General features: G+C 37.9%; 1 pseudogene; it reads right to left on the bottom strand.

Annotated features, from left to right (window-relative positions):
• Positions 1 to 772: 772 nt before the first annotated feature.
• Positions 773 to 14,674, bottom strand: LOC143407593 (transcription factor AP-2 gamma pseudogene; annotated as a pseudogene).
• Positions 14,675 to 15,084: the final 410 nt, after the last annotated feature.

Raw genomic sequence — 15,084 nt, 5'->3', positions numbered from 1 at the left:
ATAAATTGAAAATAAGTTTGTATTGATCAATCTGAGAAGTTCATTAAATGTCAGAAATACTGAGGCAAAGAAAGTACATTTAAAACCAAACCCTTCTAGATGGGCCACAATCATCCCTTGGGCATGTAGTAAAAGAAGGACTTACAATGGTAAATATGTATCTTCTGAAGTACAAAGGCTCCATCATGGTCAACCTCCTATTCCCCACTCAGTTCATTCTCAAGAACTTAACCATCAGTAGAATTTGTCTCCCAAGTCTCCAAGGGAAGAAAGAACCTTAAATTTGACAATTGCCAGCCTACAGCAAATACAGCTGGCCTACTCTCACTTACACTAATCAAGCCTTTGTACTTCACTGACTCTGAGACCCTATACTCCCTGCTTAGTTACTTCTTTTAGTTACCTTTAAAAATCACAAACTCTGAAGGTCACTCAGTTTAGCAAAATAATATTAGTCTCCTACTAGCCTTGCTGTAGCCAGCACCTCTGACACAGGTGCTACAATGATAATAGTTACCTAGGTTATTTTTCAGGCATGAGAAGGCTGCTTTTTTAATTTTGTTTTATTTTTTGTTTGTTTTTTAAAAAGGACTCTTCCCATGGGCCTGTTCAGATATGCAATGGGTGTCCTATTGATGACAAAAGACCAAACCTCCACCCTCATATCATGCTAATGCTGACATTTTCTTAACACACGACCCAGGAAGAGCCATGAAGATTGATTACACCTATAAAAACCACTGATTACCTCACCTCCAATTATGCCCTAACCTTAAATACCCTGTTTCCGTATCCCATAAATGTGCCCAAACGCCATTCCCAGGAGGTCAATATGAGACTTAGGCTTCCTGTCTTCATGCTTGACCAACTTGTGGATAAACTCTTGCTCCTTTACAAAACTCATTTCAGTGACTGGCATGCTGTTTTGTGGGCAAAAGGAGCCTGGTTTGGGAACACATCACGAGAGGTCACCAGTAGCTTCCTGAAGTTTTGTGTGTACCATCCTCAGCAACAACTTTCAGTGCCTTTTGGCATTTGATATGCACTTCTGTAGCTCTTTCTACATAAACAAAAATCTACAAATATTGTGTGTTACTCTGTTTTTTCATGTGCACAGTCTCCTGGACAAGTTAAAAAGGAAGAGGCCAGAGAGGCACCATGACATTTTGAAGATCTGTGTTGATCTGGTGCTTTCAGGTCTTAGTTGTTGAAAGTTCTTTACTGACAAATTCTAAAACAGTTCTGCTAACCTTTCACATTAAAAATAAAACTAGAATTGCCTAGAAAGCCTATAGACAATCTAAATATATACAGTATCTAATTTATGCATTAATAAGGTATACCACCAAGCTGAGTTTATCATGTAAAATCCTCACATTTTTGAGGTGTTGTTCAAAGATCTGATCAGGGTCAATGAAAGCATCTGTGTGCATCTTCCAGAGGTCCCCTGAATTACTTCAATACATAAGATTTCAGATTGCCACACAGGAGGTCAGAAGAGTAGTATGTCCCTTTGATATTCTCATAACAATTGGGAGTCTGCCCAGCAAGCAGGAGGCCAGGAACCCTAAATCTGAGAGCTTTTTGTTACTATTCTTAAGGAAGTTAGTCACTGTTTTGTTTTTGTTTTTGTTTTGTTTTGTTTTGTTTTTCAAAAATTAAATGTAGTATACATCCATGGCAGGAAATTCAAGGGTGAGGCCCTCAAAAATAATTCCATGAGAACTAAATACTCTATTAATTTGTATGGTCTGCCAAATGATTCTGGGAAAGAAATCCCATTGATGGAAAGACATTTTCTCTAAGGATACTATGATAGGTTAATTCACTGCAATTTGTAAATGTGCTGTGAGGGTCTTGGGAGAGAAGAGGCACAAGTAAATTCCCTGTCATAGGATATATATTGTTATAATACACATGAGGTCCAAGAGGAGGTCTAGTAGAGGAGGTCCAAGCTTCACAAATGGTGAATTCCACTCATAACGGACATTCCAAGAGGGGGCATTTGTCCCCGTAGTGTGACATTTGACCTTATTTCCATGGAAATAAGGAAATAAGGAGTCAAACTTCAAGGACTATGGGGAAGAGAGGTGAGGGAGTCTCAGGAACAGTCTTATAGTCAACCCTTACTCAGGAAGGTCTCCACTAACATTCAGCAAAATGAGTTATTCCATTACTCTGGAGCAATTTCTATGGTACAAATTAGACCTGCTGTTTAGAAATCCCATGTGCTTTGATTTAAAAAGGATCCATGCACTGTAGTGATCCCAACTGCCTCATGAAAGGTCGCTAATTCAACCTTAGCCTTTGGCAAAGAATGAAGGCCCCCTTTGTTGGTAGACCTTTCACTAGGATCCCTGAATGTGGAAAATGGAAATCTCTCATTCCCCAGAAGAGGCAATGCAGTTGTTTGTGCATGGATGAGAAGCCATGGAAAATATGGCAAGCCATGGCCAAAATACACCTTAATAGGGACAAGCATTTCATTCACAGTTTAAGTAAACAAAGACATTTTGGTTATATAAAGAGCACACACTAATATTCTCAATGTACTGCAGTGTATCATGAATAATATAAGAAGCTAAAAAATAAGAATAGTTATTGTGGAGAACAAAAGAAATAGAATTTGCTACCCAACTAGGTTAGAATTTGGTTGGTCCCAGGAAGTCCTCCCAACACCATTTTGGAAGGTACCAAGTGAGCATTAGGTACTACTTACTCTCAAATGATTGGAAATTTTTCATGAAAAAATTGTGGTCACCATGATATACTAACCACACAGATCATATACACAAAAATAATTTTGAAATAAGCTACTCTAGTTTTCATTCCTCACCTTTAGTTATTGCTGTTTGCAGGGATCATTATACTTTTAAGTCCCAGAGAATCCAGGGAGAGTAAGAACATTTCAGAAAAAAGGAGTGTAGGATGTGATGAGTTTGGGTTGCTCAGGAGGAAGAACTAGCTAACACATGGTGGGACAGTTATCCACACTCCTTGCTCAGGGACAAAGGCCCAGAGGATCAGAAAAGACAGAGGAATATGTGAAAAGTACAGGCAGGCTTTTGCTTTGTTTCCCTGTGGACTTTAGGGATATGATCTTGTAGGGGCAAAGTGGTCATTAGCCATTACCACCCTTTTTCAAATACTAGTATTCATTCACTTTATATGGCATTAAAACTGGTAAACCTATCATTTAAAAATATTGAAAATGAAAAAAATGCATTAAATACACCTAACCTACCAAATACCACAATATGCTATAGAGTACAGGTTGTTCAACCTTAATATTAGATCATGTGGCCCAAGAAATGTTCAAACACAAAATTCAAACTACAATTTTTACAGAATGCATATCACTATCACACCATGGTAAACATGAAAAATCAGATGTTGGACCATGCCAAGTCAGAGACAGTCTGAAGTTCCTGGTTTTACACTCCCTGGCAATGTAAAGCTTTTATTTTCCATGCCCTTTGTGGTTTATAGGGCAAAGTGATTAGTTGTTGCAGCTGAGCTGATAGGTCAGTTCTGAGCCAAACCTGCCAGGACAAAACCCATCAATACTTTTTTCCACTGGTTCAGAGTAACCCAGAATTCCCATCAAAAGGTCATCAAAAGGAGGCAAAGAAGTAAACTGAGTCTAACAGAATCTAAACAGAAGATCAACATGACAGAGGCAAAGTAAACATAATCCAGGCCCTGACTTTCTGCTCAGGCCACAAATGAGACTCACAGACTTCTAGGAGGCCACACCATCAGCAAGAAGCCAAATGACATGGGACACATTCAGCACAGGATGAAGACTGCTCCCTGGAAACACTTAGAAAGTCCACCACAGGCTTCAGGAGAAGATGTAACAAGTCTTCAGGGTTAAGGCCAGGCAAAATCCCTCAGCACTAGGAAGAGCCAAGAACCAGCATGAGGAGTTGACATACACCATGATGTCTCCTCCTATCATGCAGTTCCCCAAGGGCAGGAGACTGTCCTGGGCATCCAAATATCATATTGGAAGGAAGGAACAACACTAATAAATCTAAGCATTCCTGGAAATTGTTCAACCATCCAAAACAGGCAACTGAGTCCAGCAGAGCCCTGATTCTGAGGGTAATTCTATAATTCAATGTAGTTGGAGTCAAAGTCACAACTCTCTGAAGGCTGCTGACTACAACAAACCTGGCTGATTTATTCTGTTTGTCTCATCTGGTAACTTCAACTCTATGGAGAATATGGAAGCTCTTAAACTAGAGGAGGAGCAGGAAAGAACTAGAGCAGATGAAGGTTTACCTTCCATATAATGACTCCAGGGCAGATTCTGTCCAAACCTTGTTTTTCAAGGTGCTTCCCCATACTACCATTTTGAAGTCTGTAAAAGCTGACTAAATAAATCTATGTAGCTGCCAAGATAGGATTGTGTTCTAGCACATGGACACATTGAAAATGCAAAATTTTATCTTTGGCCTGTACACAGCACTACAGACCCATAGTGCATCTTGCAGGGTTTAAAAATTTTTTTTCTCTCAGGACAAAAATAATGGTAGCTTAAAGACAGAAAATTTCTTGGCCCTCATAGGTCTAAAATTTTTAGAAAAAATAAATCAAATTAAATATCTGATGTGCAAAGGCAAAATCATCCCTGTATTTCATTCACCTTTATAGAAATCTAGTTTGCAAGTCCCATTGCTGTGATTTGAATTGACCTACATGATGGAACATAGACAAATTCCATTAGGCATATGCCTGTGCATAATGATGAAAATACAAAAACAGAACATAGCAAAAAAAAAAAAAAAAAAAAAAGCAAACCTAGGTTCTATGCAAAAAATATGAGGTAAGATTCACATTGAAATATTTAATAATATTTTGATTTGTATCAGAGATTGACATATTTTCAGATATTTTAAATTATCATTTACTCTTTCAAGTTTTTAAAAAAAACATTTCTTGGATTAAAAACCAATAAATTTTATATCATATGCTATTTGAAAAATTTCAGAATTCAAATAGTTAATCCTCATGTTGAAAGAATCTTTTTAGGATCTTATGGACAAATTTAAATATTTTCCCTTATCTAATCATTTTATTTTCTTATTTATCTTCCTGATGCCCATAACATAAATGTGTATACTATGGACTCTATTGAAGTGAGAAATAAGTATCTTATTGTTAACAAGAGTTTCTAAAATGCTCAGCAATGACTAGTACTGGAAGTATTAGGCAAATATTTTCCTGGCTCCACGAACAGATGAGGAAAAAATGTTAAAATACAAAATTCAAAGTACAGTTTCCACAGAATGCATATCACAGATTAGCTCATACTAACTCACAATGGGGTAGAGGGAGAACAGAAGTACTTCAGATTAGATAAAGGGGAATGAAGGCAGATAAGTGCAGTTCATGTTCTATGGAAACATATTCAATGGCATTGGTAAAGCTTAGAATTACAAGGAAAAAAGAAACAATCAAATCAGTTTCATTTGTCTCCATGTAATTTTTTAATGCAAAAAAAAATGATACTTCATTCTCACTGCCAATTTTGATGCAGTTGCAATCAAAGCAGTTTATAATTTCCACTGTCTCCAATGGGATCACTCATGTAGGTGGACACTTTCAGCTTTAGAGCTCACAAATTCAGCATCTGAGTTATGAACAAAGCAATCCTTTCCTGGAAAGGAGCATTCATGCAAGCACTTGGGGAAGTTGAAAAAAAACTGATATGGTTTTCCAGTCAATTTCAACCACCTCTGCCAAGACCATGGCTCTGGTCTCGAGGTCTGCACCTATAGCCCCCAGTACTGACAAATGAGAAGGTGCCAATGAGGCTGGAAGAAAGAAGCATCTGAATGCTATGAGTCAGCTTTATCTATGGTCCCTAGACTCCATGAACAAGCAAAATGTGGAGTGAAAGCTCACATGAAGATAGTTTTTTGGGTGTTGTTTTATTTATTTATTTTTTATCTTTTAACATTTAACTGGATAAATGTAGAGTACAGAGTTTATTAAGAAAGTTTTTGAAAAGAAAAAGTGAAAATTAAGAATATAGCATGTTCTTATTTAGAAGGCATATTCAGCAATCTGCTTTTATATGAGACATACTAACTCTCAATTTTAGAAAATACAAATTTAAATTTGATGGCAACAAAGTAAACAGTCAAATCTAATTTTGTTAGAAATTTCACCTGTATCAATTGCACAGAAGATGGAAGAAGACCCTCATCATTATACAAAACACATGTATGTGAGAGGGGAGAGGAAGGGGGGAAAGGAAGGGCAGCAGAATAAAACAGACACTAGTGTTGCTGTATGTATATACATGGCCGTATAACCAATGTGATTCTGCAACCTGTACAGTTGGAAAAATGAGAAATTATACCCCATTTGATTCAAATATATGATATGTCAAGACCATTGTATTGTCATGATCAACTAATAAAAAATTAATAAATAATTTTAAAAATTGCAAGAATATGATTATTGTTGGACCATGTCCATCCAAATACATCTCAGTAACAATGCCTTAGATAAGAATTTCTGGTCAAAAGCTAAAACTGAGAGTTCTTCTTTTATGGAGAATTCAAATAAGTGAACTTATAACCCCTAATTAAAGAGGAAAATATTTTGGAGCAAAAAGATGGCCATATTCAAGGCTTTAAAATTGAACTGATATTTAATTGTAAATTAAACATATCCTGAAAGTAAACAACAATAAACTGTCTCTTAAAAAAAAGAATTTTACCTGTATCTAATGACATGAATTTTCTTAATTGGGAATAAGTTTTACTTTTTAAAATCTATCAATTTTGGGGCTGGGGTTGTGGCTAAGTGGTACAGTGCTTGTGTGATACACTGGGTTCAATCCTCAGCACCACATAAAAATAAATAAACAAAATGAAAGTATTTTAAAAATCTATCAATTTAAAAATAATTAGTGGAGACATTGTGAGATGTTAACTTTTAAACAGTTTATGTTTCTTGAAATAAAAAGGTAAGGCATATCATGTCAGGGTCACTCTATTAAATGTATACCTGGAACTTACCCTCAGGCTTTAAATGGGAATTCCAGAAGAATTACCACAAGCAGAGCTTTTAAAAATAAACTCCTAAAATGCATTATATATATACAATGGAATATTACTCAGCCATAAAGAGAAATGAAATTATGGCATTAGCCAGTATATGGATGGAACTAGAGACTATCATGCTAAGTGAAATAAGACAATCTCTGCCAAAAAAAGGTCAAATATTCTCTCTGATGTGTGTATGCTAACTCACATTGGTATAGGGGGAGAATAGAAGTACTTTGGATTAGATAAAGGGGAATGAAGGGAAGGGAGTGGGACTGGAAATAGAGAAGATGGTAGAATGAATCTGACATCACTTTACTATGTTCAAAGATAAATACAAGACCAATGTAATTCCACATTATGTACAACCAAAAAAATGGGAAGTTGCAATCTATTTTTATATGTTAAAATATATTCTACTGGGCTGGGGATGTGGCTCAAGTGGTAGCGCGCTCACCTGGCATGCGTGCGGCCTGGGTTCGATCCTCAGCACCACGTACAAAGATATTGTGTCCGCCAAGTACTAAAAAAAAAAAAAAAAAGTTAAAAAATTCTTTCTCTCTCTCCCTCTCTTTCTCACTCTTTCTTAAAAAATAAAAAAATAAAAAATAAAAATAAAATATATTCTACTGTCATGTATAAATAAAAAATAAATGAACTCTAAGAGCATTTAATTCTATGTTGAATGATAATACAAATCCATTCTTATCGCTACAATAAGTTTCTCTTATAGTAAGAAACTGAAAAAAAAAAATTACTGACTCAAATATGGCCAAAAGATCACTTGCCATGATGCTCAGACCCTTTGGAACTGCCTCTCTGTCTTTGGTCACTGGAAACACCTGAACCTGCCCAGACTTCTCTACTGAGCCTTCCCAGTAGAGTTCATAAGACACCTTTCCTTTATTTGTCACAAAAGTGTTGCTAAGAAATACTTTATTACTTTTCATAAGTCAATAGAAAACAACAGAAATATAGAAATAAATAAAATGCATGAGTATAAAAGGAAAAATCATACACATAAAACAGATAACACATAAATAATCCTTCAGAAGAAGTAGTGATGCATTAAGCTTTGAAAATCACATTTCAGGAATGAGCATGAAGTTTGGTAGCAATATCAGGGAATATTTACTGAAACACATATTACATGCAATCAGAGTTGCAACCATAAAAACTAAACCTAATCAGCTGAATGTTAGTCTCTTAACATTAACTTAAATATGCAGTGAAAGTAATCTAAATATACATGGTGAATTTAGTACTACCATTAGTAATTTTAGAATGACTCCTTATCATATTCTGAGCTGTTAACTTTATAAAATTATATATAATGGAAATAAGTAGATTTGAAACTAGAAGACTTTTTCCTCTATATGTTTATAACTTCCAAAGTACTACTACAGGGAAGCCTGAATCATAACAGGTTTGTGTCTCTGCAGATCAGAAACACAATATGCAAGCCCATTGGGCTTCTTTAAAATAATTGAATTGACCCTTCAGTAAATGAATGGAAAAAAAACGTGACATATATACACAATGGAATATTACTCAACAACAAGAGAATAAAATCATAGCATTTGCAAGTAAATGAATGGTGTTGAGAAGATAATTCTAAGTGTAGTTAGCTAATCCCCCCAAAACAAATGCCAAATATTTTCTCTGAAATAAGGAGGCTGATTTATAGTGAGGTAGGAAGGGGGAGCATGGGAGGAATAGACAAACCCTAGATAGGACAGTGGGGTAGGAGGAGAAGGGAGGGGGCAAGAGGTTAGCAAGGATGGTGGAATGAGATGGACATCATTATCCAAAGTACATGTATGAAGACACAAACTAGTGTGAACATACTTTATATACAACCTGAGACATGAAAAAATTGTGCTGTGTATGTGCAATAAGAATTGTAATGCTTTCTGCTATCACTTATTTAAAATAAAATTTTAAAAATTTAAAAAATAAAATAAAAAATTGAGTGTTTACTTAGTTATTATAATCTTTGCAAACCATTTTCTGGGTTTATATCAACTCTTTCCTATCAATGTATCTGATAACTAGGCACCGTCTTGATTTTAAAGAGATAAAGAAACTCAAGCTACACTTAAACCCAGATCTTTGAAATATTACATAAAGGGAGCAAATACTCAACTGCAGGGTACATCACCAATACTTACAAAGATGTACGTAGAAGGGGCAGAGCTCATTTTAAATTGCATTTCCTGAATAAATTAGCTCACCTTTCACAGAAAAATCAGTCTACTTCTTTAGAATTTTATAGAGAAATTTTTTTTTTCTTGTACTTATTTAATCCTCTGAACTACTGTTTTTGCAACAGAAAAAGTAATTTACTCAATGACACTGGAGTCCTAAGATTGAAAGATACAGCTCCAAAAAGCAAGTCCACAGCTTCTTTTATACTACCTGGGAAGGAAATCCCTACTATCAGGACAGCCTTCCCCTGCCTTTCTCTCATATGATGTCCCACGATGGTGCTCATTCCCCATCAGGCAGCCCTGGACTCTTTCTATCACAGAGATACTGTGTGGTGGCCTGCTGACTAATCCCAGTGGCTCTGACATTGGCTCTTTTAGTTATTGATATATTTCAGTTTTTCATGATCAGCTTACTGGAATAGTAACCTTTTCACAGTCTATTGTCATACTAAAAAGATTTGGTATAACTGGAAATAATGAATAGCTCCAATAATTCCATTCTGACTTAATTTCCTTTATGAGTATTTACTGGGCAACCAATAAGAAAGAAATTTATCCAAAGAAAATTTTTAAAAATTAAAATAAAAAGAAAGATAACATGAAAAGTTCAATTTCTTCAATTTCATTAAAATGAAAATAATTAATTTTTGAGCTACAGGAACAGAAATAAAGATGCAAGCTCTCTCTGAGGAAGGACCAGAGAAAACAGCTGACTCATCATCTCTCTGATTTAGATGTGCAAAGCCAAGGCCATGGCTACTGGACATCTCTGAAGAGCTGCTGAAGGACACCCAGAGCAAGGAAGAGGCCAGAAGAGCATCACAGATGTCTTCAGAGAAAAGCAACATATGAAGGTTAGCACACTGGGATAAGCTCTCCTTTCTCCTCTTTCTTCCTTCTCTCCTTTCTTTTTTAGTTAAGAGTTTAGAATTTGCACAATCTTGGTCATAAGTATATTAGTCGATGCCTGACAACAGACTAATAAGGAAAACAAAAGTCCTAATTTTCAGTCTTTGTCATTATCCTATTATTATTATTCCCATCATGGCCAAGTCAAAGCCTTCAGTGTGATGTAACTGGAAGGCATGCAATCACTCACCATGGAACACTTCCATCTCACAGACACAGATGACACATAAACAGCCTGAATTGCCGGGATCATAGCAAGACACCACAAAAAAGCAAAAGAGGTGAGTTTTGATAATTGATTACCAGTATTTTTAATATGATTGGCTTAGTTTCACATATCCATAATTTAATTTTAATTTTTTATTTTTTATTTTTCCACAGATTCTATCAAGAATACTTTTATTATACAGGTATCATATGCACACTTTGCTTTGAGGAATATTTACATGCAGGGAGTTCAATTCTAAACCTCCATTTTATCCATATCAAATATAACACACATTCACCTTACAGTGAATGAGCTTCAAAGGAACAAGATGTGAAGTTACTGCTTTCTGAACAGAGAGCCCCGATTAAACAGAATCTTCCAAACTAAGAACAAATCTCTGTATCCTCTTAATTATTCATATCCTGTGTACAGATTAATAAAACTGAAATATATGTTATGAAATATCTCACCACCATTAAAAGTTAATATTAAAATCGAATCTCATTTCTCAAAAATTTGTAAGAAGTGCTCCAGTATTTACAAATTCCATTAAACTATGCATACATAAAGTCTGTACACTCAGCACACTGTTTCTCAAAATACAGAGCCTCCACAGGGGCTTGATGGGTGACAGGCAGCAGCAGACACTTAGTGACCACCCTTTTCAAGTTTACTTGAAAAATCAACATCTGAAATAAATATGCAAACAAAACTTTCAGTTCCTTATAGAAACGTCTCATTCCAAAGAGTCACCCATTTAAAGAGTTAACTTTCAAAGTTAAAAAAAAAGAGAGACAAAAGAAAAATGAAATTTCAGCAGGAATTGTTTCTACAAGTTTCCTACACTAGACGACCCCTCTGTGCACTGGGTTTGCATCAACGTATCACCTGCTCACTGGCAGGAGAGCACATGGTACCTTTGCCTCCTCTTGGAGGGCATCATCACCGAAGTAGGTAGATAGTCTGAATATCATCAATCTGAACTTTCAACAGCTTGGCACATGACTTCTTGTCTGCCCCGGGGAACTGATGGGAAGGTTCTAAAACTCTGTAGCACCACATTCAGAGGAAGGAGAGATGGGGTTCCAAAAAATAAATGCTGAACAAGTAAAAACAAAACAAAAACCAGTACTTGTCACCTTGGGATCATGTGTTCAAGGACAGACACTGCAGTGCTAGAGAAGCTGCAGGGATCCTGGAGGGCAGGTCAAGATCCTGCATCCCTCAAGTGACAGAGGACTTTGGAAACTCCTCCCCCAGCAAGAGTGCCTCCAGTCTGTCCCAGTGGAGACAGATTCCTCTGTCCTTTCCCTTCCCACCCTGTGCTTACCCCCATTTTTCTTCCTGTGCTTCTCCATTTTCTCCAGGGTCTTGTTAGAATCTGCTGGACTCTGGTCTCTGGGGTTCATATAGGATTTGTCTATGACAATCGGGGCTTCTTTGATGTAGTTCTGCACCCCAGACACAGGGGTACAGATTACCTGGCTGCCAAACCCATGGGTAATCAGGCAAAAATGAGACAAGTGCTTGTGTTGTAGGTTTCTAAGACCAGGGAGGGCCTGTTGTTGCCATTGGGTGTTCGATCTTAATTGAGGGGGTCAGTGAATTCTTTACACACTTGCTGAGACAACCACAGCATTATTCTTCCTTGCTACCATCTTGGTTTACTCTCCTAGGTGAGGCCTGGTTAAATATTTGACCACTGGCTTACTAGGAAACTCCAGTTCACAGCCATATGCAAAGTACCAAGCTAAGTGAACAGCTTTTTCTTCCACAAAGGATGTCAGGAGGGTCAAAAGAGCAGCTTTTCGTCTTCCAGCTGGAAGATCTAACCCAGTCTTGTCCAACTTTTCCCACAACAATTAGCCAATTTTGGACTTTGCTTTCCTGAGAACACCTCTCAGCAGCGAGGCATTTAAGCATTCAGAAGGTGACAATCGCCTCTGCACTTCAGCCACAGTCACTTATATTTGGACATGGAGATGAAGAGAGACAGTCTTCCCAGAACCAAGCAGAAGACTTCATGGGATTCATCAGGGCTACCACTAGATCCTTCTGACAGGGGAGACCCAGGGGGTTCTTAGCCATGGAAAATGGGACTTTTGCAGATTACAGACTGATCAGGCCCAAGCAGGTGTGGGTTGACGTTCTGCACCTCTTTCATCTGGTGATCCATGTTGTGGATTCCCAGGTACTTTGCCAGGCCTGCAGCGTCCAGGACATGCCATGGGGTAACAGTAGGTCTGAGCAGCTGTAAGCATCCCCGAGGGCGCGCACAGCACCTCCCTCTATCCTAGAGAGTTGGGGAAGCACGCCAGCCAGGCACCCTAGGTGCAAAGGCAGGGCGGCCCCCTCCTGGCTCTGGCGGCCAGACCAGGACTGTTGCTGGCTGCTGGTGGACACAGGCTGGTGCAGGGGGCTAATGGCTGCAGCATAGGCTTCACTCAGATGTGAGTAGGGATCCACCAACTGAGTGTAAGCCTACTGCTGGTAGGACAGTGGAAAGTAGGGTAGTGGCTGGTATTCTGGGAGTCTAGTGTGGGACAGGATCCAGGTGGAGATGTAAAGATGCTGCCCTGCGGTTAGGTGGGAGATGCAGGAGTGGGGGCGGGGATGAGTCCTCAAAGCCCTGAGAGAAGATCTGGGCGCTGGGTTCCCAGGGTGTTCAGAAGCAACATCTCAGGACATCTGGTCCCAAGCCAGATAAGTTCAAGCCTGTGCTCCACAGGTAAGTCAGCTTGCAGCAAACACCGTCCGAAACATGCTCGCTCATCAGCCGCAAATGTAGGAGTTATAATTTAATTTTAAATAATGACTATATTTTAACACTGATTTGTAAAACTCATGAAAAGTTAATGGTTGGCTCTTGCTAGCTGCTGAAAATTGGTACTAGCACATGACTCAATGGGGACATATTAGAAGGATTTTCTTTAAAATCAGGAAGACGACTCACTGATATCACTGCTTCTGTTATTATTGTACCAAAAGTCCTATCAGTAAACAGAAGAAAATTTAAAAATGAAGACCATATAAACTGGAAAGAAGAAAAAGCAACTCTTAGAACTTCCAGATGATGTGACTGCATAGATAGAAAATTAAAAAATAAAATGATCGCTTAGTTATTAGCTCAATATTCAAAAACTAATGCTATATAGGAACACTAGCTATACTTACAAAACAAGAGAGAATATCAAATGGTAACAAAATATACTGGCTTCTAAGAGTGCATCCTACAAAATGATGCAAGTGTTTATGGGGATCATTATAAAAACTGTGTTGGGAAATGGGGGTGGGCTACCTAAATGCAGTCTGCAAGAACCACAAGCAGGAAGACTCCATATTTTTAAGGTATCCTCTTCCCTAACTTGAGTTCACTAGAAGCCCAATTGAAAGCCCAGGAGGTTGTTCATGAGACTTGAAGGAGTGCCCCACATGGCTCAGGGTTCTTAATCCAGGGGAATGAAGTGAAGGGGCTATGCAAACATGAGTAAAAGACAATTATATCTTTGTCTTCACTAACCTCTAACTAAACTCAACATTTACTTCAATGACAGCAGTAGACAGGCCACATAGGTTCAGCATGCCCTGTGCATTTGTTATCAATATAAATTACAGATTTTTTTGATGATAACTGCCTGGTTGGAAATGTTTGTGTCTCTCGTCTCTTCAAAGTAATAGTAGTTATTAAGTTCACCACCAGATTTTGTTCTTTTACATGCTAATTAATAGCCAAGGATGCCTACCATATTAACATTTCTAGTATTCTCATTACTGCACTTTAATAATAGCTTTTCTCTGTAATCCCAGTTGCAAATGTTCTGCATCTTCTAGCATTACTCTGAGAAGGTGCTCGTTGGATTCAGCAAACTGCAGAATTGATTTGTTCTTGGTGCAAACACACACACACCAAAAAAAAAAAAAAAAAGTTTAAGAAGCCCCAAAGTGGTTGGGGTGTTACTGGAACATTATATTACTGGGGTATTATGAGCATTTCAATGAATTCTCTTTGGGCTTTGCTACCCAGAGTGTTAACATGGCATTTTCTCCAATGCCACCAATTTAGCAGTCCAGTCAGAGTCATTCATATTTTATGCAAAGGGGATTCCCCATTGGTGGGAGGCAAGTGAGGATTAACCCATGAACTGCTTAACATAAGGGCCTGCTCCCTTTCCCAGTTGCAAATGTTCTTGCATCTACTAGCATTACTCTGAGAAGCAGGTGGGGGTGGGAATGAGTCCCAGCAGGCCTTCATTTATGAGTGTCCACTGACCATCATGGCCCATGGCTCCCCCTGTAGTTACCTCTGCACACATTTTTTTCTCACCACTATGGTGTCTCCCTCCCCGCCCTCCCCCAAAAACAAACCTTAGCTTGCTGAGGACCAAGCAAGGATTTGAGAAGCAGAGCAATCAGGGAGCATGAACCAGTTGACTAATCTTGGGATGTTCCTCTGCCTCAGCCTTCTCACCTATACAGTGGAGATCAAACAACCAAAAGTATTGCTGCTAGGATGAAAAGCATTTGTGTTATTTTCTTTATGGTGAAACAAGTTATCACATATTAAGACCCTACAAATAATCCTGTGAGGACAGTTTTCTCAGGTAATAAGTATTTATAATTTCTGTAACCTCCACATCCAATTTGAAATACAAGAGTAGAAGAGAGGTATTCACAGTGCCAAACAACACATTCA

This window comes from Callospermophilus lateralis, chromosome 9 (assembly GCF_048772815.1).
Source record: "Callospermophilus lateralis isolate mCalLat2 chromosome 9, mCalLat2.hap1, whole genome shotgun sequence".
Classification (NCBI taxonomy): Eukaryota; Metazoa; Chordata; class Mammalia; order Rodentia; family Sciuridae; genus Callospermophilus; species Callospermophilus lateralis.
The sequence above is the reverse complement of the archived record's forward strand: the minus strand, read 5'-3'. Positions and strand labels throughout refer to the sequence as shown.